Here is a 25,065-nt window from a genome sequence, read left to right as displayed (position 1 = left end):
TTGTAAATTATTTTACATTCATTTCATCCTCTGCTTTACGTTACTATCAAAGAAATTTCTTGGCAATGTTATGAGGGAATAGGAACTTAATTGCACTTTGTGGTCTGTGTTCAGCTCAGAGGTCTATTTTATCATGCAGGCAGAGGCACAAGCTAAGAAAGGCACAATTTGTGCATACAGAAGAGTGTCCCATGTACTGTGCATAGCTATATATATCAGAACTGCTGTTCCTTGGGGAAAGGCCATTACTATATAAGAGTGGACTTTATGTTTTGTTATGGTTGCAGGTTGCGTGCACGTGAGCAAAAGGAGGACAGCGTTCCTTCGGATAGCCCACCACTTGAGGATGCCATGGATGACTGCAGTATGGAGGTGGAAAAGAGAAGTGTAAATACAATTTCTTTCATAGCTGCAAATGGATGTTTATCTTTAAATGTCAAGAAACGGCAAGAGTCTGTATATGAATTGCCCTTTGTCATTAGTGAGAAAAGCCATTATTACTGCTACACCACAGCTGTCACTTACTCATGCACCAGAGACTAATTTTTTAACCGGTTTCACTGCCGGGCTGCTTTACTGATGCACCTTTGTAGCAGTAATTTCTTGCGGCATGAGAAAACTTTATGCATGAAACAAATGAGAATTTTGATGCTGCGTCACTGAATGCTAAATATGAGAAATTGACAGCTGGCGTTCAAGCATTAAGTAATAAGTCTTGCCAAGAACTGATCAAAGTGACGACAAGTATAGCAGGCCTGTAGTCTTCTGTGCTGATTACTTGACTCCATGTTTATTCACATTATGTGATAAACATAAAATCATTTGATTCTTATTTTTGCTGCTGTCACACTGCACCATGGCTGGGGTGCCACACGATGGCATAGGGAACTGCGTTGCTGTGATTTGGTTGACTTGCATTTAAATGGCTCATTACAGAGGTTTTAAAATAACAAGGGTTCCACATTTTATACATTGTACAGGTCGGATTGCAAACAGACCCTTGTGCATGGAAAACAGAACTTGACATGCCAAGCCTGTTCTTTTGCTGCATGCAAGACTGCAATGCTGAGACGCAAGTAAGTGACTGGTTGTTTATCATTGTTGCACACTGCATAATTCTATTTCTGTGCGCGAAAGGTGTGGATTGAAGAGATTTAATTTCAGGCAAAAACAAGTTGCCACATGCACAGAAATTTAAAATTAAGGGCGGCCATATCCCATGGTTTTGATATCTTACTCACCATTTTCTTGACCCGAATTTATATTCTTTTTTTTCTGTTTGTATTCCTTATGTTTCAGTTTCCTAATTTCATGGACATATCTACCGTATGTCTCTTGATTCTGCATGCTAGAGGCACACAATTTATTTTTCTTGTTTTTGAAGAATTGTGAAAATTAACAAATGAATTGAATTTTCATTAGGCCGTCCTTCCTATGAAGAAGAGCACCAAGGATGCTTCCTGGGGCACAACAACAGAGCTGAAAGACACTGCATGTGACCCGATGAATGTAGTGGTGTCGAACTCCAACACTCCAAATTTTCAAGGCTATGAGACACTTGCAGCTTGTAGCGAAGACAAGGCTGCAGACATACTCAAATCGATTGGAGGCATTTCAGTCCCAGTCTTTGAAAAGCTACGAGGAATAGTTATTGAATCTTTTAAAGCACGCAGATCTGAGGAGATAGTGCTTCAAACAAACTTCTCCTGTTTTTAATGAAGCTAAAACTAAATCTATCATACTGTTCTCTGGCAGTATTGTTTGGTGTTCACAGGACCACCTGTTCTAGGTATTTCTTTTCCGTGCTGAATGTTTTGCACGAAAAGTTGAGGCCCCTTATATATTGGCCCTCACGATCGACTAATCAGATGATGATGCCAGAAAGCTTTAAGCCGCATTTTGCAGACTGTCAGGTCATTATTGACTACACAGAGGTTGCTTGTGCGGCACCAAACACTGTGCATGAACGCATTCTAATGTATTGAAATTATAAAGGGTGCTTTAGTGTCAAGGTTTTAGTAGGCATCACACCAAGCGGCATCATAAGCTTTCTTTCAAGGCCTTATGGTGGTCGTGCCACAGATTCATTTCTCACCTCAGACTGTGGAATTTTGCACCTTTTAAAACCTGGGAATCTTGTGCTGGCTGATAAAGGGTTTCCTCAGATAAGAAGCATGCTGGCAGAGCATGGTGTAAAATTCCAAATGCTAGTTTTTGCCCGCCCTAATCAGCCATTTACCCGAGAAGAGGTGAATACCACATACACTGTTGCAAGGGCTCGGATTCATGTAGAGAGGTCCATCCAACGGATAAAAATATACAGAATTTTGTCTGATAAGCTTTCCTCAGACCTTGTTCCTCATGTCGGAAAAATAATAGACATGTGCGGGGTGCTTGCGAATCTGCAAAAGCCAATTCTGAAAGCAAAGGACCATGCCTGAAAGTAAATGCATTTTGGATCTTGTAATGTCTATTGCTGGTTCACAAAATCATGCAGCATTAAGAGAGATTTTTTTAGTCATACCATGTAACAGTTGTGTTGAAAGTGAGACAGAATGCATGCTTATGTCGATTTGACCTTGAGAAATAAAGTTTATTGTTCTTATTTCTCAGTTTGATGTGATGATTTAGTAATTGCTGGGAGGAAATGCTTGAAGTAGAATGCCTGCAACCGTGGGACAGATGTGGCAATAAAATTCTCATCCACATGAACTTCAATGAGAATTTGCTGCTTCTTCGAGTAAACATAAAAGAAGCACTTCTGCATGCCAAGAACATACAGGGAAATCTGAATCTTCGTGTAATACTGGTGCGTCTTTTTCACTTCCAGCCTGCAGTCTTTAAATACTAAGTAAGGTACGTTACAGGATTGTTCGCTGAACTCGACAATATTTTTGTCCTTACATGTGTAAGGACATTTCACTTCAAGTAGGGCCTGCACCGGTTCTTGAGAAACAATGCCATCAGGTGTGCAGCACAGCCACGGCTGTTCAAGCATCACTACAAGCCCACAAGTACGGACTTAAATGCACACGTCTTCTTCAAATGATCTCACAGCTTCAGCTTCCAAGGCACTTCCATATGCTGTGGCAGGGGACCAGAATCTTGTGTCTTTTAGAAACCCTTCGGCTACTGCAATGGGATCCCGTCTCGATTTTAGTATTGTGTGCGGCCGGCTACTTGCAGATATGCGAATGGCTCACATACTTCTCCAATGAGCAAGATCTCTGCGTGGTTCCCTTGTTATTGCTTCAGTATGAAGTATGTCATGAGGAGTAGCCACAACCTTTGACATATAAAATTTCATTTCAGAGTCTGTGTTTGTCCAGGTCTCAACTGACCGGTAAAGTGCTGAAGTGCGCATGTTTCCCTCTACAACTGGTGTAGGGTGCTGGGCCACTTCATCTCCTTCTGCTAAAATCTGAGGAGAGAGCTCGTTGCTGACTGCCGTGAGAAGTGAGCAATTTTCACCCCAAAGGCCGTCAAGCAGAGCAGCCACTGTTGTCGCATCTTGAACAGGGGGGGGGGGGGGGGGGCTGCTGGTGGTAGTGCAACCACCTCTTCCACTTGCTTCCCATAGAAGCTTTCCAGGCATGCTCCCTTTTGGTAAATTCCGAGGCTTTTTACAGAAGGTTTTCCCCACTTCCTAGGGTCATTTGTTTGAAAACTGTGCTCTTTTGAGTTCACATATTGCACCACAGCTGCAATATGTTTACAGCGTCCTCCCTGTCCCGCCTTGCAAGTACATTTTGCATCTTCTAGCAAGAAATCAGGCACCTGTGGGAAAAAATAAAATGCCACTTGTAAAGCTGCCCTGTAGCAAGCTTGAATCGACTACTTTGTTTCACCAGCCCTCACAGCCTGAACAAACTTTTTTTGCAAATTCTATATTTTGGAAACTTTCTGTGCAGGTAATTTGAAGGGTAGAGAAACTGTTCCAGTAATCTGGCTGGAATGTGAAAAAGCAATGACAAGACGGTGCTACACAGATTAAGCAATGAAGTGATTAAGCGATTGCAGACTGTGCACTTTAGACTAAGGGCGCTAGGGCAGGTGATAAATCTTTCGCCTCAACTATGCATTCGGGAGTGAGGGTGATATGAATAACAATGAGAGCGACACTAAAAATAAAATATTTATCAAATTTAAAAACTTTTTGCTACCGGCGGTGCAACTTTCCAGCTATTTGCTCGACTGATATCTCACTCGCGTGCTGTCTTGCAATCATCGAAACGCTCTTTTTTAACGACGGAACACGTGAAATTCGAGCTGTACGGGCAGTGGTAAAGTGCAAGAATAAAAACGTTCAGCCCTTACTGCCGGAGTCTAACCCGAGATGTTTTTTTCACGCCCATCGTGCTGCTTTGCACACTCGCTGGCTTTTCGCGCGACCGCACCCTGCACGAGTCTCTGGCAGGTTGGACGGCACTCCCTCAAATTACTGTAACAATACGCGTCATGCAAGCGGAAAAAGCGAGTGCATTAATCAAAGAAAAAAACATTGGCTGAAGCGGCAAGGAATGAATGCATTAGAGGGCATACTCACAATGAGCTCCACTTCGTAGGCAAGCTTGTTGATGCTCGTCTGCGGCAGACATTTGGCGCGTATGTAGACGATGACGTCCCAAACAGCCGTGAGGTCGGACACATGTCCACTATTATAAAGTGCTGTCCCCTTGCGCACACTCTCACCGGAGAAATAACCGTCCGGAGCACGCAGAAACGGCAAATCGCATGCACGCACCTCAGCCATGCTTGCCGCGTGAGGCCCACTGCTCGCCCGCCGTCCCGCCTGCAGTTCCAACGGCCGTTGCTACGCGGCTTTCAGTGGCGCCCCTATAGGCGCTGCACAGGGCGTATATGGCTCATCTGTACCATAAGGGTTTTGTCAAAAGTATACGGGAGGCGTGAAATGCAACCGAAGCCTATATGTCTCTATTATTATTATTATTATCCAGCGCCTATATGGAGGTGAAAGCTCCACACACTATTTCTGAAAAAAGTGGGCCTATTCAGCAACATCGCTTTGCGCTCGTCCCGCTTTTATCCTCCGTAATATGTTCGCCCGTCTATTGCGTCCTTTGTTATGAGCGCCTGTCACAGCTCTCCTGTTCTGCCTCGCTCCAGAGATAGGAATGTCCAAGAGCATTTGAAGCAGTTTTTGTGGTAGGCGAAAATTCAGTTTGGATATGTTGTGCTTTGTGGGAGGAGCTCGATAATGAAAAATAGAATACAGCTTGTGTCAACTAAATTGTGGTAGTGTTAAAAATCTGGCAAAGTGCTTCACTTTGGTTTGAATGGCCATGATTATAGAAGTCTTAGTCAGATCTCAGGTTCTATTTTATGTGCGAATTGTTGAACAAAGAAAATAATGAAGTTTCGTATTAACGTCAGCGCCAATTTTTCTCTGCAAATGTAGCCAAAAATGTTCAGACAAGCTCATTTCAGTTGTTGTTTGGTATCGCTTTTGCCTTTTTTAAACAGCAATAAGGCCTGCAAACTAAAAAATTACGTCAGCCCATTGGTTTGTGGGTGGTACGCCGTAGTTTGGCGGTGGCTGGTGCAGCTGAGACGGAGGATCTCCTGTGTGAGCTGTGCCAGAAACGCGGCACCCCGGTCAGTGATCAAAACGGCAGGGGCACCATGACGGAGGACAATGCACTCAGTAAAAAACTGGGCGGTCTCAGCAGCTGTCGCAGAAGGAAGTGCTCGGGACTCGGCGTATCGGGTTAGGTAGTCGGTGGCTATGATAATGTACTTGTTACCCGACTTCGACGTTGGAAATGGGCGGAGAAAATCCATTCCGATTGTGTGGAACGGAGCATGCGGTGGTTCTAGCGGCTGGAGAAGACCAGATGGTCGTGTAGAAGGTTTTTTCCGTCTTTGACACTCTCGACAAGTTTTGACGCAGTGACGGACGTACTTGGGAAGTTGCGGCCAATAATACTTCTCTCGAATACGTGCAAGTGTTCGGCTGTAGCCAAGGTGACCAGCAGTAGGATCATCGTGACAGGCTTCAGCCACCTCGTCGCGCAAGTCTTCTGGCACAACAAGGAGCCATGACCTCGGGCTGCTGTCGAATTTCTGCTTGTACAATACGCCGTGCAGAATCCGGAACGTCGGCAGAATACGCAGGAAAACGCGGGGCACCACGCCTTCGTGGCCTTCCAGGTGTGCAATCAGCTGACGAATCTGAGCATCATTGCGCTGCCGAGTAGCCATATCTGCCGTGTCCAATGCCCCAAGGAAGCCGTCCTCGTCGTCATTATCGCCCCCTGGCGCCGGATTCACGGTGGCTCGAGTCAAATAGTCAGTATCATGATGTTTGCGACCGGATTTGTAGATGATGGTGACGTCGTATCCCTGTAGCCGCAGGGTCTACCGAGCAAGGCGACCTGCGCGGTCCTTGAGATTGGCGAGCCAGCACAGGGAATGGTGGTCGGTAACGACGCGAAAAGGGCGACTGTACAGGCATGGCCGGAATTTGGTGATCGCCCAGATGACTGCGAGACACTCTTTTTCAGTTGTCGAGTAATTGCCCTCCGCCTTCGAAAGAGCTCGGCTGGCGTAGGCAATAACCCGCTCGACGCCGTCCTGGATTTGCACAAGCACTGCCCCCAGTCCTTTGTTGCTGGCGTCCGTGTGGAGTTCAGTGTCGGCATCTTGATCGAAATGGCCGAGTATAGGAGGCGCTGCTAGGGCGTGCTTTATTTGGCGGAATGCTGATTGCTGCTCCTCGGTCCACTCAAAGGCGACGCTATCCTTTGTAAGACGGTAAAGTGGCGCTGCGATCTGGGCGAAGTTGCGAACGAAACGTCTGAAGTTCGCGCAGAGGCCGAGAAAGCTGTGGACAGTCTTGTCGGATGGTGGAGGGAACGATTCTACGGCAGCGGTTTTCTCTGGATCTGGCTTCACACCCATTTGGCTGACGACGTGGCGTAGGAACTTCAGCTCACTGTATGCAAAGCGGCACTTCGAAGGCTTGAGCGTGAGTCCGGCGGTTAGGAGAGCTTGAAGAACCGCTTCAAGGCATACAAGATTGTCAGCGAAAGTGCTGGAGAAGATGACAACGTCATCCAGATACACGAGACACGTCTGCCACTTCAGTCCGGCGAGCACAGTATCTGTGACTGGTTGAAATGTCGCGGGCGCTGTACACAGGCCAAACGGCATGACCTTAAACTCGTAGAGCCCATCTGGTGCTATAAATGCGGTCTTCTCGCGGTCGCGCTCATCCACTTCGATCTGCCAGTATCCACTCTTCAAGTCGATGGACGAAAAATAGCGGGCATGACGGAGACGGTCGAGAGTGTCGTCGATGTGAGGTAGTGGATACACATGCTTCTTGGTCACCTTATTGAGTCGCCTGTAGTCGACGCAAAATCGAAGGGTCCCGTCTTTTTTCGTGACCAGTACTACAGAGGCGGCCCACGGACTGTTGAATGGCTGGATGACGTCGTCGTTAATCATTTCGCGCACTTGCTCTTGTATGGTTTTCCTGTCCTTCAAGGAAACGCGGTATGGCGGTTGGCGAATCGGGGGCGTCGCTGTATGGACAATGATTCTATGCTTGGCGACGGGCGTCTGGCGAACTCGGGATGTCGTCGCGAAAGAGTTGTGGTATAGATGCAAAAGCGAGAGCAGTTCGCGTCTGTGGGAAGGCTCAAGCTTGGGATCGATGTCCAGGGGCAACGTTGTAATGTCACATGACCCGGGCGGGGCCTCCTCCTCAGGCAGCGCAGCAGCTTCGCGAACGTCGCTAAGTTCGTCCAGTTGGGCTATAACTACCCCTTTCGTCAGGTGCTGCGGCTCGTTCCTGAAGTTGGTCACTAAAATGTTGGCACGCCCACGTTGAACATTGGCAATCTCTCGCGCTACCCCAATGCCCCACGAAAGTAGCATCTGGACACTTCCTTCAAGAGCGCCTTCGCCACATGCTGTGGTATTGGCTCGGACTGGCAGGAAAACGGTCGACAACGGCGGCAAGTGAACATGGTCGGCATCAACTTTCATGGCACCGCGGGGGGTTGGCTCGAGGAGGTATTGGTGACGAAGAACGTGCGCGGAGGGTCAACGTGTTCCGCCCTACGTCGATCACAGCGCCATACGCACGGAGAAAGTCCATGCCAAGAATAACGTCTTTGGAGCAATTCTCCAGGATTATGAACGTGGCTGGGCACGTCTCATCTTGAATCTCAACGCGGGCAGTGCACTTGCCAGCAGGGTGTACGAGGTAACCTCCCGCGGTACGTATGGTCGGGCCGTCCCACTGGGTTACGGTAACCTTGCGAAGACGCCGAGAGAAGTTGCCGCTGAAGACCGAGTAATCGGCACCCGTGTCGACAAGCGCCGTTACTTCACGACCGTCGATTAAAACGTTTACATTGCTAGAGGCCACAGAACAGTCTTCGCTTCCAAGGGTGCCATTAGAGTAGCGGGGACATACCAACGTAGGCGGACGTTCTTTACTGCGTACAACACCGGCAACGCCACCTCCAGGCGTCGCAGTACTTAGTTTCCCCGACGTGGCGAAAGGCTCTCACGGCGAGATCCGCGAGAAGGGGGTGATGATCGGCGAGGGGGCGGCGACCGGGAGGTGCGAGATAAAGCTGACACTGGCGATTGAGGGCGTCGAAGGTAGTCCTGTATATCACGAGGTGCGGATCAGCCAGGTTGAAACCTCGAAGGCCGAGTTCGCGGTACGGGCAGTAGCGGTATAAGTGGTCAGGTTCACCGCAGTGGAAACACAGCGGCCTCCGGTCTGCAGTCCTCCAGATGTCGGTTTTTCTGCGGCCCAGTGGTTCCAGGTCCAGGCGTGCATCAGGCGGGGGCACGAACTCGTAGCGTCGAGAGCCCGAATCGGCAGCGGCAGCAGCCTGGTACTGACAATGTACGGGAGGTGGACGACGGACGGCGGCGGCGTAGCTCAGAGATAGTTGGTCAGCTGCAGCTACAATGGGTACGTCTTCGGACGCCAGCGCGTGTCGCAGTTCGTCCCGAACAGTCGTCGTGATGGAGACAGATGTAGGCTGGTCAGGAGTTGGGAACAGCCTTTTCAGCTCCTCTCGGACGACGTCGCGGATAATTTCGCGAACATCGGCCAGGCCACCACCGCTCAGGCCGGACGAAGCAAGACTTGAGACAACAGGAAGGGCGCTTAGTCGCCGAAAGTGACTGGTTCTTATCGCCAATGCGTATTCGGTGTTGGTAGGTTCAGCGACGAATTCGGCTACTGTGGTAGGAGGATTGCGGACGAGGCCTCCAAAGATGTCATTCCTGATACCCCTCATCAAGGCCCGCACCTTCTCTTCAGTAGCCCGAGGGTCAGCGCGGGCACCCAGACGCAGTACGTCTTTGACGAAACTTCTCACGCTCTCGGTGGGAGCCTAGATACGAGCGTGGAGCAGATCTTCAGCATGCTGTTGCCGATGCTGGTTTGCAAATGTGCGTACCAGTTCGCTCTTGCATATCTCCCATGATGTTAGCGACGCCTCGTGGTTCTCGAACCAGTATTTCGCTGTGGCATCTAAGAAGTACAGGTTCTGCAGATATTGGTCGGGTGTCCGCCCATTATTATGTCGAGCTACCCGTTCATAGTGCTGGACCCAGTCTCCAATATCAAGTCCATCGCCACGGAACGGAGTGACAGATCTTGGGGTGACAGGCACGTAGACGATCCTCGGCGCAATCGTGGGGTCGGTTTGTTGTAACTGGGACGGCATGGTGGCGTTGGTCGTCCTAGATGTCCTGGATCACGCGGGCAAGAGTCCGAATTTCGGCGCTTGGCCTTGCTGCCGTCGGCTAGCGCGAGTCTTTCTTTCTGCCGAGGGCTCCACAGGAAAACACGACGGCCGGGACATAGTACCGGGCTCGAATTGCGAGGCGGGGTGTGTGGCATGAGATGCGCACCCAGCACCTCCACCAAATGTCACGGCTTGCTTGACGTAGAGGCCGGCGGCGAGCACAGCTGGTGATAGCCGGAGCACAAGAACACACGAACCTCCGCCAGCAGCAGCGTCGTCTTCGGCACGCGGCAAACGCGCTAGCTATCTCTTTGCTACAATATCACAGACGTTGGTAATGCATCACACACTGCCGCATCGAACCGGCTAGGATACCTTCAAGCCAGCTGAGGCGCCGCCATCGAGGCACCCCATATGGCCAGCCAGCTATTCCAGGGGTTCCAAGCAAGTTCTCCCCTTCTCCACGTGTCTCCGCCTTTCCATGAGAGCAGTCTGGTTTCCAGAAACTGCACAGCACAGCGGACTGCATCTCCGAGGTAGTCGCCAACCTCGAGGAGCGTCCTCGCCAGCAGCAAGCGTCCCCAACTCGTCTTGCACCATGTTAAAACTGATTTTGACAGTCTTCCGCATGCATCGATGCACGAAGCGTTCCGCTGGTTCGGCGTTTCTTACAGCATGCTCCCCTACATCGATACATTTCATAGTGGCCGGAAGTTTGATCGGTGGGTGGGCATAATCCTCAGTCAAACCAAAGCCATCGATCCACAACACAGGAGTTCCGCATCTCATTGTACTCAGCTCTTTCCTATTCAGTCTGCTACTGCTTCGGGCTGTTCGTATATATATGCCTTCCCTCCATACCAAACGAATGGCAACCGATGCGGTTCCTCTCGTTCTCGTTACCGCTGGCCCCACCACTCATTGGCGCTCAATAAGGAGAGAGGCATGAGGCAGCGTTCGGCTGAAGTTTACTTGAAGCAGGACTTCCGTCATCTACGGAATGGGCCTCGAGTAAGCGCAAGCCATGCTGATCCATCCTCGTGCGACTGGGCTCACAGTGACTGTTATGCTCGTAGTATTGAAGTGCGCGAGCCTTGAGACTAAAGCCAAAACGGGTCACCGCCGTGCTCTGAGAGGGCATGGGGAAGGAAAGAGTAACACGGCCCCGCACCAGCGGAAAGTTCCGCAACATGGTGTTGGGTACATGCTTCTTATTCGCCGGAGGACGTTTGGGCTGAGCGATTATGTTTTTTCACGCGGACAATGCCTTGCATGCGATAATGTTACAATACGGGTCAAGTCCTACTATGCTGCTTCTCGGTATATGACTGCGGGCCTTGAAAAAACCTTGACAGTCGCCGGAGGGGGCTTGAGTTGGTCGAGTCTTGCTTCTCTTGCTTCCCGGTATGTGACTATGTGACTAGGGTCCTTGAAAGCCTTTTCAGTCGCCGGAGACCGCTTGAAGGCTTGAAGTCAGGAAATCTATTTGTCACATGTGATATGCCGTGCATGCGATTTTGTTACATTGCTGGTCTAGTCCTGCTTCTGTTGCTTCCCGGTATGGCACTTGGGGCGTTGCCAGCTTTCTCACTTGAACTCTCACTATTGCCTCGAACTTCCAGTGGACATCTTGCGTCCTCTTTTTGACATTTTCGAGGGCTTTCGCCTCAGATACTCGGGCCGAACACGCATACTGTTGTAGGTTGCCATGCCAATTAATGAATCTTTCGATCTTCTGGTTGAACACTGTACAAAGTGTAATCTGTTAGCTGGTCAAGTCCTACTCTGCTGCTTCTCGGTATATGACTGTGGGCCATGACAAAACCTTGACAGTCGCCGGAGGGGCTTCAGGTCAGCGATTCCACATTGTCACGTGGCCAATGCCTTCCATATCATATTGTTATGTGGTTGGTCGAGTAATAATAATAATAATAATTGGTTTTTGGGGAATGGAAGTGGCGCAGGATCTGTCTCATATATCGTTGGACACCTGAACCGCGCCGTAAGGGAAGGGATAAAGCAGGGAGTGAAAGAAGAAAGGAAGAAGAGGTGCCGTAGTGGAGGGCTCCGGAATAATTTCGACCACCTGGGGATCTTTAACGTGCACTGACATCGCGCAGCACACGGGCGCCTTAGCGTTTTTCCTCCATAAAACGTTTTTTCTCCATAAAAACGCAGCCGCCGCGGTCGGGTTTGAACCCGGGAACTCCGGGTCAGTAGTCGAGCGCGCTAACCACTGAGCCACCGCGGCGGGGCTGGTTGGTCGAGTCCTGCCTGCTCTTGCTGCTTCCTGGTATGTGACGAGACCCTGAAAGCCTTGTCACGCGCCGCAGGAGGCTTTAAAGGTTTTAGTCGGCAAATCTGTATTGTCACGTGGACAACTCATTTCATGTTAATGTGGTATGTGGTTGGTCGAGTCTTGCTATTGCTGCTTCGCCATCTCCGACTGAGAGCGTTGAGACCCTTCTGGCTCGAAGGAGGAGACTTGAAGCCAGCAAATCTATTTTCGTGGAGAGACAATGCCTTCCATGCGTTGTTGTTACATTGGTGGTGGTGTCCTGCTTGTGTTGCTTCCCAGTATGTGGCTGGGAAGCCTTCTAAGACGCCGGAGGACGTTTCAAGGCTTGATGTCAGGAAATCGATTTGGTGACGCCGACAATGGCCCCGCCGCGGTGGCTCAGTGGTTAGGGCGCTCGACTACTGAGCCGGAGTTCCCGGGTTCGAACCCGACCGCGGCGGCTGCGTTTTTATGGAGGAAAAACGATAAGGCGCCCGTGTGCTGTGCGATGTCAGCGCACGTTAAAGATCCCCAGGTGGTCGAAATTATTCCGGAGCCCTCCACTACGGCATCTCCTCCTTCCTTTCTTCTTTCACTCCCTTCCTTATCCCTCCCCTCCCGCAAGGGCACCTTGTGTAACGAGGTGTTGGTGCTTGGCGCCACCACGGACCCTTAGCCCCCATACCGAAGCTGTCATCCGTACCGTGGTGATAGGTTGAAAGGTGGAGGGAAGAAACCTTGAACGGTGGCGGTCGAGGAAGTGGTCAATCCTCGGCCGATGGGCTCCTCGTCTGCCTACCAGGGGGGGAGTCCCGGGACCTTCCTCTGTGTATAAGGGTGAATCAGAGGCGACAAAGTATTTGGAACCCTTAGCCAGTACATGCCGTATGGAAAAATTTTCAAAAAAATCTGATCGGCTCCCAAAAAGGAGTCGCACCGATGCGAAACAATTGATGCCACAGAAACCAGAAACGTTTCCGAAGTTTTTCATGGTTTACTCAAACACTGATGAACCGGTAGCCAACCTGTCTGCATTTGTCATCGCCAACACCCTAAAAAGCTGTGTAGGCAAAAACTACAAAGCAAAAAAGCAGCGAACCGGAGATCTCCTTGTAGAAATAAACACAAAAGAACAGAGCGCGAAACTGATGTCTTTACAGAATCTTGGAGAAATGAGCGTACAGGTAACCCCGCACCACACCCTGAACCACTCAAAGGGCGTCATATCTGAATATGAACTCCTACAGAGTACGGATGCGGAAATGGAAGAAGAACTAGCTGAACAAGGAGTAATAGCAGCCCGACGAATAACCATCCGGAGAAATAATGCTGAAATCAAGACAAAACACATCGTCCTAACTTTCAATAGTACAACTCTCCCTGATTCCATCCACGCCGCATACCTCCATTGTAAAGTCCGCCCATACATACCAAATCCGAGACGATGTTTCAAGTGCCAGCGCTTTGGACACAGCATGTTGGCTTGCCGGGGCAAACCCACGTGTGTCACATGCGCAGAAGACGCACATACAGAAGAAAGATGCGAACGCACTCCAAAATGCATCAACTGCAATGGTGCACATGGCGCGTACTCCAGGTCGTGTCCAGTTTGGAGAACAGAAAAACAAATCATAACTTTGAAGACCACAGAAAACCTATCCTACTTTGAAGCAAAAAAACGCGTCTCTTTCCAACAGAAAGGGACATACTCCGAAGCGGTGACGCGGGGACCGCCGCCGCCTTCGGTTTCTGTCGGCACACAGGTCGATCCGAAGGACCTGGGGTCGACAACCAAGTCCCCACCACAGAAGTCAATGACACAGTCCACAGGGCTGAAAATTTCGCGGGAAGACCACGCGATCCTCGCCGGAGGCCCTCAGGCCCTACTTTCAGCAGTAGCATCCTCGGCGATAGACACCCAGAACAGCTATGCTGAACTGGACCTGTCGCCCCACCCCTATAAGAAGGCAACTACTGGCCCAAAAGACTCTGCCGCTAGAGCAGGGCCTGGTTCAGCGGTGCCAGCAAAAAAGACGAATGCGAAGGCCACGGGCCATCGCAACCAAGAAGCATCCTCCACGTCCACCGTGGAGGAGATGGATGTCAGCGAAAGTCCGCGGACATCTAAAATACACGCATCCGCGGAATCTCCGCAGAAATCCGGCGCCACGAAAGTGGCGATGGATACAACTCCTAGTTCGCCACCGCTGCAGCGGCGGCGAGACTCCCTAGAGAAAAAAGGGAAACCACGAATCACTGCTCCTGAAAATAAGTGACTTTCCCCAATCCCCAACTTATCACAATGGCATATCTAATACAATGGAACTGTAGAGGTCTACACAGAAACTACACAGACATAACCGATATGCTCAAAACAATGGCACCTACAGCTGTGTGCCTGCAAGAAACGAACCTTGGGCCACAGCACACAAACATCTTAAAAAAGTATAATATTTTCCGGAAAGACCGAGAACAAGCTAGCCGACTCTCAGGAGGCGTCGCTATCATTACGCAAAGCGATGTCCCTGCAAGAGAGGTATCATTAAAGACGAACTTAGAAGCGGTCGCAGTAAACATCATTAGCCATAAAACAATAACAATATGTTCTGTGTACATACCACCACACAACACAATTACTATGCATGACCTAGAAGAACTTCTGGGACAGTTGCCTGAGCCATATGTCATAATTGGGGATTTTAACGCACACTCCTCATTCTGGGGAAGTGAGCATACTGATTCCAGGGGTCAGCTCATCGAGGATTTTATTCTTTCAAATAGCATATGTTTAATGAACACTGGAAAAGCAACGTACCGCTGCCCCAGCTCTGGAAAAATGACCTGCCTAGATTTAGCGTTTGCATCACCATCGGTTTTTAATGATTTTATTTGGGATGTTTTAGACGACCCTCGGGGAAGTGATCACTTACCTACAGTTTTAAAGCTAACATCAGCTACATCCATCATCCCTACGAAGCCACGGCGATGGAAAATTCACCTCGCCGATTGGGCACTTTTCAGAACGAAGGCCACACCAGAAAAAGAATATGCCGAAACCCTTACTATAGAAGAACTAAATGAAAAATTTGTCACATGCTTAATATCTGCAGCAATAGAAGCCATCCCACAAACGTCTGAAATTGCACGAAAAACAAGTTTGGTGGTCAAACGAATGCTCATCGGCTAAAAAGCAGCAAAACAAGGCTTGGGCAACCTTCGCAGATAACCCACTGCAGGAAACTTGCTCGTCTTCAAAAGGGCTAGAGCCAAAGCACGATACATCAGACGCAACACAGAAAGGGCATCATGGAAACAGTACATATCCTCCATAAACAGCTCAATAACATCCAAGAAAATGTGGGAGCAGGTGCGGAAATTCACTGGAAATTTTACTCCATTCACATTTCCAATGCTAACAACACCCGGTACTCAAACAACATTAGAAGAACAGGCCAACATATTGGGTGAGCATTTTTCCACAATTTCAAGCTCATCCAACTATACACAAACATTTCAAAAGCACAAAACAATAGTAGAAAAACAAAAACTTCCCTTTGGAACATGCATACACGAAGACTACAATCAGGTTATTACAATGCAGGAACTAAACACAGTACTAACATCCGGTAAAATGACAGCACCAGGCCCAGACAATATACATTATGCCATGCTTGCTCACCTCTCTGAGACTGCCATAGAGGCTCTCCTAAAATTTTTCAATAAAATATGGATGAGTGGAGAAATCCCCCAAGCATGGAAAGAAGCAGTCATAGTACCCTTCCTAAAACCTGGCAAGCCACCAACTACTCCCACCAGTTACAGGCCAATAGCACTCACTAGCTGTATAGCAAAATCATTCGAAAGCATTCTAAACATCAGACTAACCTTCATACTTCAGTCCCGGCAACTTTTAGATATACACCAGTGCGGTTTTAAAAAGACATGTTCCACAACCGATCACATCGTTCGCTTTGAGAACACAGTTCGGGAAGCGTTCATCCACAACCAGCACTGTATCGGGGTCTTCTTCGACATGGAGAAGGCTTACGATACCACGTGGAGGTTCGGTATCCTCCGTGACCTAGCGGACCTAGGTATCCGCGGCAGGATGCTGAGCTGTTTGAATGACTTCCTAACCAACCGCACGTTCCGAGTCCGCCTAGGTGCAACCTTCTCCAACACTTTTACACAAGAAACTGGCGTACCCCAGGGGTGCATCCTCAGCACGACCTTATTCATCATCAAAATGAACTCAATAGGAAAAGTAATCCCAAAATCCATAATGTACTCTGTTTACGTAGACGACCTCCAAATAGCATGCACGTCATCCGCATACCCACCTGTGAGCGACAGATACAAATAACAATAAATAAACTGGCTACCTGGGCAGATAGAAACGGATTTAGATTTTCCCCTCAGAAAACAGTAGCGGTTCTGTTCTCTTTGAGACGAGGCCTACAGGCCAACCCCACAATATATCTAAACCAAACCCAATTACCTGTCAAACAAGAGCATAAATTTCTAGGGATAACTTTCGATAAAAAGCTCACTTTCTTGCCACATATAAACACCTTAAAGAAAAAAGCTTCCCAAGCCCTCAATGTGTTAAAACTACTGTCAAGAAAACGCTGGGGATCTGATAGGGCATGCCTATTACATATATATCGTTCTCTGGTTCGCTCTAAGTTAGACTATGGATGCATAGTATATGGCTCAGCAAGACCGTCCTACATAAAACGACTAGATCCTATCCACAATCTTGGTTTAAGGTTGTCTTCTGGTGCTTACAGAACTTCACCAATAGCAAGTCTGTATGTGGAAACGAATGAACCTTCCTTAGAAGATCGAAGAACTGCACTAACTTGTACATACATCCTCAAAATCCTTTCTCACCCCAAACATCTCTGTTACTCAATCGTCACGAAATGCCCATCCAGAATACTCTTCAACAACAAGCCTCACGCAATTAAGCCGTTGCTCTTGCGCTTCGAAGAAAAATGCCAAGCACTAAACATACTAAATGAAATTAAAAATATTGCCCCAAGATGCGAAGCGCTACCACCGTGGTACACTCTTCCCACAGTGTGTGACGTCACACTAACACGCCTCAGGAAAACTTGTACACCACACGACCAGATAATACAAGAATATCTAGCACTACAAGAAAAATACAGAAATTACACCCCATTTTATACTGACGGGTCAAAAACTCATGCTCATGTAGGAAGCGCAGTAATACAAGGAAAAAATGAAAATGCAGTACGACTTCCCTCATGTGCTACAGTTTTCACCGCGGAGTGTTATGCTATTAGTGTTGCGGTGCAGAAAATAACAAATGAAAACATCAAAAACAGCATCATCTATACAGATTCACTGAGCGTCCTTACAGCATTAAACTCTAAAAATGCCACGGAGCCACTGATTGGAAGCATCATACATAATATAGTAAAGGTCACAACACAAAAACATGTTATAAAATTGTGCTGGGTTCCCAGTCACGTTGGCATTCAGGACAATGAGAGCCGACATGTGTGCTGCACAAACCAGAACCATGGAAATAAAACATGTGAATTTGCCTCCTAGGGATTACATGAAGTTAGTGCATAGCAGACTAAGAGACAAGTGGCAAGCTTCTTGGGAAAATGAAGGACACAACAAGCTGCATACCATAAAGCCCATTATAAAAGAATGGAAATCATGCCACCATAAAGAGCGTTTTATCGAAGTAATTTTATGTCGTTTACGCATAGGTCACACACACATCACCCATAACTTCTTATTAACAAAAAAAGACAAACCTGTGTGTGAAATGTGTGGTGAAGAGCTCACAGTAAATCACATTTTAATTTCTTGTTCGCATCTCGAAGAACTTAGACAAAAAGTTTTTACAGTATTTTACAATGAACACATTCCATTTCATCCCGCATTGCTTTTAGGCGAGCAAACACTCGTCGAATTTTCACTTGTTTGTAAGTTTCTAAAGAAAGCCAGTGTTTTAAATCTATTATAATGTAACCTCTGTACACTTGACATAGCATCATCTAACCTTGTGTTTGGCGCATGATAGCCATAGTTGCTTATGCGCCATAAAACCCCATACAACAACAATTATCCCTTCCCTTACGGCGCGGTTCAGGTGTCCAACGATATATGAGACAGATACTGCGCCATTTCCTTTCCCCAAAAACCAATTATTATTATTATTACGCCGTCAATGCCTTCCATGCGATATTGTTACATTGCTTGCCGGCTGCTGCTTCTGTCGACTCCAGCTATGTTACTCGTGTCCTTGGAAGCTTTATCAATAAGAGTTTTGGCGCCAATATGTCGTACACACAAGAATTACGAGAATAGCGCTTGTGAGTAAGCAGCGTGTTGTCTTATTTCTTGTGTGTACTCGTCTTGGTTTGTAATCATTTAGTCGATAGCTGCTTCCAGGTTAGAGGTTCTTGCTGTCGAGTTCCACGTCGGGCTTGGTGCGGGGTCAGGGCAATGTTGGGGCTATGATCGCGGCTGAGGCATGTCACTGTAGTGCGCGCAATGTCGTCTTGGAGCTTCCAGATGTCGTTGCCCTTTTCTTCATCTGCAGTGTCATCGTAGTGGCTCGAAGCAGCCGCACCTTCAAACGCTGCTCTTCAGTTTGCCTTATAAAGCTGGGGATCTTCCACGCATGACACTGCATAGCTGCGGCTGGTAATGACAGTGTGTTAATAGCAGCGAGGGTGATCTTGAATGATTTGCGACTAGTGCGCGCAGCACAAGTAGTTTTTGATTTCTTTTGGTCGCTGTTCGGGCACGGCTGTTGCGCTTCGAAGGAGAAACCACGAAGGCCCACACGCCTGTATAGTCAGTGCGGCAAATCGTGTCCGACTTCTCCGTATTAAGGGACAGCGGATGTTTGTCGTGGGTTCTCCACGACTTGAACTTTTAAGGGCTTGAAGCCGCTCCTAACATGTGCTGGGGGAAGTTAATGGGCGGTGTTCCGGCGCAGCAGGTTGACTACAGAGGGTGCTTGTGGCATCTCAGCGGTGCAGACTGCGCAGTGCAGCAGCGTAAGTCAAGGCCTATGCGTCTTGTGTTATACTGGACGGTGGCAGTGGGCTGAGCGCGTGGTGCACCACTTCGCGGACGACGTCCGTGTGTCGAAGTTCGATTCCGCGGCGAGAATAATAGCAGCGACGGTGCTCCTCACGAACTATCTCGTGGATATCCCGCAGTTTATCTTCTCTTCCGATTATACCATCCGGGGGACTCGTCAAGACAATTTGGAATAATCCAGGTTCGTCTGAATCGTTGTCGTTTTAAATACTTGATTTGCACACAAATATAATGAGAAGACTGATAGCATTTGGCGGACGGGTCACGGGAGCCCTTGAGCCACGGTCTCTATGCAGTCCACTTACATATCGCCTCTTGAACGGCTGGAACTGAGCTTTGCATCACTTCCTCCCACAGTTATGTATTTTCAATGTTGCTTTCTTTTTGCAATATATGAGCAACCGATGCCATATATGCTGGTTCGATTTGTGGGGTTTAATGTTCGAAAGCAACTCAGACTACCAGGGTTACAGTGGAGGTCTCCCGGTAATGTCGGACACCTAGGTTTTTTTCACGTGCACTCACATTTCACAGTACACGAACCTCTAGCTTTTCGCCAACTTCGAAGTGCGACCACTCGGCCGAGATCTATCTCAAGTCTTTCGCATCAGCAGCCGAGCACCATAACCACTGCACCACCACGGCGACTTGCCACATCATATGCGTGAGGTTAGCTGGCTGAGGGAATTTGCGTCTGCCTGTGTACCTGCGTGGGTAACTGTGCGTGTGAACAGTGGGCTTTGGGTTCTTATATTTTCCTCTAACCACCAACAGGTGTGTAAGAATGAAAATTAAAAAAAAATGAAAAATTGGTTTTTGGGGAAGGAAAATAGTGCAGTATCTGTCTCACATATCGGCGGACACCTAAACCGTGCCGAAAGGCAAACGATAAAGGAGGGACTAAGAGAAGAAAGGAAGAAACAGGCGTGCAGTTTGAATGCGTGCACTCACATCGCACAGCGCATGGACGGCCCAGTGCCTCGCCTCCATCAAAACGTGGCCTATTCTGAAAAAAAAGGTTTTTGGGGAGAGAAAATGGCATACTATCTGTCTCACATCTCGGCCGACACCTCAACCTTGCCTTATGGAGGTACTAAGAGAAGAAAGGAAGAAAAAGGTGCCCTGGTGGGAGGGCTCTAGAATAATGTCGACCACCTGGATTGAGGTGCTCGGCTACTGATCCGGAGTACCCGGGTTCGAACTCGACCACAGCGGCAGCGTTTAGATGGAGGGGAAATGTGCAGGCGCCCGCACGCCGCGCGATGCAAGTGCACGCCAAAGATACCCATTTGGTCCAAATCATTATGGAGCCCTCCATCATAGCCCATGTGACGCTTCGCTTCGGGGCATTAACCAACCTCTACACATGCACTGAGTTGACTGAAAAATAGTCATCGAAAGACTAGTACTGCACACAATCAACGATTGACTAACCTCACTTGCGGCGTACCATTTATATTATAATCTTCAGCACGACATAATAGGGGGAGTTGCACCAAGCGCACAGAACTGCAATTTCACGAGGGGCCGTATCATATCCTCACTCCGCATCCTTCAATACACACCCGTTTAGATTAAAGAAGTTGAATTGATCTGGGTCCCGGCCCACTTGTCTAATGCAGGGAACGAGGCGGCTCTCGCGCAAGCCCGAGAGGTTTGGTCGACCAAGCAGTGAGCGCACCCTCCGACCCGATTTTCACAAGGGAAGGGATGATCCATTTCATGACATCACCCATCACTTTAGGCTGGAGAGGCGCCCTGGCCCTGGCCCAGGTACCCTGTCCAGTACGACCTTAACTGCCATAAATGTGGTGAAAGGGCCACATACGACCACATTCTGTGGAACTGCGCAAATGATCCGCATGTGGCTGAGTTGATACAGCTCCCTTCTCCCAAGCGGTGGCAGGCCGTGCTGGTGAGCTCGGACCCTAAGATTTAAACAATCGAGCGCGTCAATGAGGTCGCCGCCAGCCATGGGCTAGCGGCCATCTAGTATGTGTCTCCTGCAACCTGCTCTCGACGCAATAAATGTTTTAGAATCCAATATGAAAAAAGGTCTTTGGGGAAAGGAAATGGAGGAAAAACGCTGAGGCGCCCGTGTGCTGTGCGATGTCAGTGCACGTTAAAGATCCCCAGGTGGTCGAAATTATACCGGAGACCTCCACTACGGCACCTCTTCTTCCTTTCTTCTTTCACTCCCGTCTTTATCCCTTCCCTTATGGTGCGATTCAGGTGTCCAAGACAGATACTGCGCCACTTCCTTTCCCCAAAAAACAATTATTATTATTAAAAAATGTCGTAGTATCTGTCTCACATCTCGGCAGACACCTGAATGGTGGGGTAAGGGAAGGGATAAAGGAGGGACTCAGAGAAGAAAGGTAGAGGTGCCGGAGGGCTCCAGAATAATTTCGACCACCTGGATTGAGGCGCTCGGCAACTGATCCTTAGAGAGAGAGAGAAAAATAACTAATTTTACCCTTCAAACATGACGGGGGAGAAAGTTATAGCCTAAACCCCCATTCATTCCCCTAACCGTTGACCGGAATCTGTTGGGACTCGGCGGCGGTCAGGTTGAGACCGATGGCTTTGCGTTCTTCTGCTTGGTGGCTGAGCAATGACGTCTCCCAGGATTGTACATTTCTATTAGGGTCGTTATAGAAAGGGCAGGTTCAGACCATGTGGACTAGATCTGCAATTCTATTGCAGCTCGTACATCTAGGATTAAAGACTTCTGGATGCCAGTTACTGTACAGCTGAGGGTTTTGGAACACTCGATTTGCAATTTCCTCCTCATGATTTCCTCTTTCCTACTGAACTGTTTATGTACTGCTGGGACAGGTCTTACGACCGAGCTTATAATGACAAATTATTTCATGGAATGTTGTGAATTCGTTACCCGATGGGCGGTGTTCCTCGCGTGGAGGCGGCGCGTCAGCGGCGATCGACCGGAAAGTCAGCCTTCGGGCGGTCGCGTGCGCCTTGTTCCCTGCAGGCCCTTATGAGCCGGGGACCAAATCAGTGAGATTTGCTCTGATGGTACTTGACCTTATTTCAGAATTTTGGCGGCTGCAGGAGAGATTCTGCCCATATCGTAATTCTTAACGGCTGCCTTAGAGCCACTCACTATCGCCCTTGTACCGTTTTGTGTTATTGCTAGAGCAATGGCAATTCTTGTTCTTCAGCACCACTTGTGTTTTTAACGGTGCATCACGAGACCGAGTCGCCACTCTCACGAACCGCTACCGCTGTGTGTGCTGCCTTGCGATCGTATTCGGCAGCGTCCGTGTAGAGCACATCGAATCTACCTCGAAATGTAAGGTCACAACCCTGTCTTTGCGTATACCTTCTTGAATTACCGGGTGCATGTTCTTTGGCAGCGGCAAATTTTTGAGTCCATCCCCGGATGCTTTAGGTGCGTTATCTGTCCACTTTGAACATTCCGAGGGATCGAACCCCTGGCGCTCCATTAATTTTCTTCCAGTTTTGATTTTTAAAAACTTTTGATGCTGCGACACCGTAGCGGCTTCTATGAGCTCAATCAGAGTGCTGGAGACACCTAACCCTAGAAGTCTTACCGTGGAAGTGTTCGGAGCAAGTCCTAGGGCGGTTTTGATCCCCTTTTTATTATGATTTCAATTTTGACCTTTCCTGCTTTTGCCAGTTTGAGATAGGCGAAAACGTATAGCACTCGGCTTATTACGAAAGCCTGAACCAATCCCAAAATATTGGCCTCCTTCATTCCTGTATGCTTGTTAGAAATGCGCTTTAGGAGCCGGCACTTCTGACTGGTACTCGCTTCAGGTCTCCTGATAGTTTGTTATTTTGCCATTTGCTTGTATGCGCAGCTTTAGGACTCGAATACTATCTACCGTCGGAATGGCATTGCCATTCACTCGTAAAGCAATATCAGAGCCCTTGCAAGGAGGACTGTTTCTTTTCCCTTTTTGAGATGACAGAAAAAGAGCCTGTGATTTTTCTGCCGAGCATTTTAACCCAATCGGCTCGAGATATTTCTCTATTACACCTATGGCTCTCGGAAGTATGCTTTAAATCTGTCCATCACTACTCCTGCTCACCCGCAGCGTCAAATAGTCCGCATATATGGTGTGATGAAGATTTGTGATTCCGTCCAGCGGCCCTGGAAGCCCAATCATCGCTACAATAAACAGGGTCGGAGAGAGAACGGACCCTTGCGCCACCCCTCTATTCCCCAATCTTGTGTTTTCTAGTGATTGTGCGCCCAGGCTGACGATGGCAGTCCGATTTGAGAGAAAGTCCCATACATAGTTATATTTCTTGACTCCAGCGTTTAGCGCGCTATGGCTCTCAAGTATGGCTACGTCTTTGACACTATCAAAAGCTTTAGAGACGTCGTCTCACAATTACCCTAGGATCAAGTCTTTATCGATTACCTGCTCCTTCAGCTGTAGCATGACACCGCATGTCGATAGGTTTGATCTGAAGCCTATCACTGTGTCAGGATCAAGATTTTGATCTTCCGTGTAAATCTGTTCAGTCTAGTTTGAATTACGTGCTCCATCAATTTTCGATCGCAAGATGTGATGGAAATGGGTTAAGATGCTCAAAGCTGAGCTTCTTCCCTGGTTTCGGAATGAAGACCAGGTTCGCAGCTTTCCACGCTTGCGGCATCTCTCCCTTGTCCCAGAATTCTTAAATATAGGTTGTAAGATTCCGAATGGAACCGTCGTCAAGAATCCTTAGCATTTTTTGTTTATTTTGTCCCGCCTGGCAGCCGTTTTCGTTCTTAGACGGTTGAGTTCAGCCCTCACTTCCCCGACAGTGATGGGACTGTCCAATTCTGGGTTTTCCGAGCCCGCGTATTCAAGGAGACTCTCAACTCCAGAGCAGTTTAGGTAGCGATCCTTAACCTCGCCTATAAGTTCCTTTGTCGGACCTTTATACTTCTACACCAGATTTTGAGGCTCCTGTCGAGCCTCAGATTTTGTTTTCTCTGGATCTGATAGATGTCGGAGCAGTTTCCACGTTCCGGCACTGCCAATATTCCTATCCATTTGTTCACACATATTAGCCCAATTTTGCGTGGTGAGTTCCAATGCGTGCTCTTCAATGTCTTTGGTCAATGGAGCATGTTGTTTTCTGAGATTCCTGTCACCTCTATTCTCTGGCTGATCTTTTGCTCTAACCCTTTCTTTTTCTTCCATAAACTCACTACATGTTTATCAACGACTTACGGATCACCTTAAAATTCTATCCCTTGGGTAGCGTCCTGGGCAGATCGAATAACTTTGCTGCAATCGTTAATATCTCTTATCGGGTCCTGTCTCGACCTGGCACTTCTAAATGTATCCGAAAGTATAGTCTCAACTCTGCTCTTCCTGATGATAGGTGGGCTATTTTCAACTATGATCTCTAGTATCCTATGATCGCTTCCTAGGTCTTCCCGATGTTGCACTATGTAGCAGTAATGCCACTAGCAACCAAGGTTAGATCAGGTGTCGTGTCGTCGGATACGCTATTTCTCCTCCTAGTGGGCCTCATCGGGTCCGTAATGAGGATGAGCCCATGTTGTTGAATTTTATCCCAGATTTCTGCCCTTAACCTGCGTCAATTTATATCCCCATTTCGATGGTGCGCATTAAAATCGTGCACTATATAGAGTGGACTCATTAAGTTACATTTGCGCTGCCTGGGTGAGCTATACACGTTCAGGATTAAAATATTAGTGTTTTTGCGATTACGATGGATGAATGGGTTTGACCAAAACATGATCAATATGCGCATTCTTTGTCTCGTGTTGCGGCGTTGAAATGTTTCTTTTTACGAAGGTAGTCGGTTGGGTAGCATTACTAGACCCCGAAGAAGATTTGTAACCCGCTAATTTAGCATCTTTCCCACATTCCTAGACTCCAACACCCTCCGGTCGATCGCCATGGGTGAGAAAGGAGCGCGGAACCGCACGTTTAC

The 25,065-nt window shown here is 48.3% G+C and overlaps 1 long non-coding RNA gene across 1 annotated transcript; it reads left to right on the top strand.

Annotated features, from left to right (window-relative positions):
- Positions 1–228: 228 nt before the first annotated feature.
- On the top strand, positions 229–2,133 carry LOC144101100 (uncharacterized). The gene is made up of 3 exons (XR_013307936.1): positions 229–387; positions 981–1,076; positions 1,423–2,133. It is a non-coding gene; the product is annotated as an uncharacterized LOC144101100 (long non-coding RNA).
- The last annotated feature ends 22,932 nt before the right edge of the window (positions 2,134–25,065 follow it).

Source organism: Amblyomma americanum, chromosome 1 (assembly GCF_052857255.1).
Source record: "Amblyomma americanum isolate KBUSLIRL-KWMA chromosome 1, ASM5285725v1, whole genome shotgun sequence".
Classification (NCBI taxonomy): domain Eukaryota; kingdom Metazoa; phylum Arthropoda; class Arachnida; order Ixodida; family Ixodidae; genus Amblyomma; species Amblyomma americanum.
The sequence above is the reverse complement of the archived record's forward strand: the minus strand, read 5'-3'. Positions and strand labels throughout refer to the sequence as shown.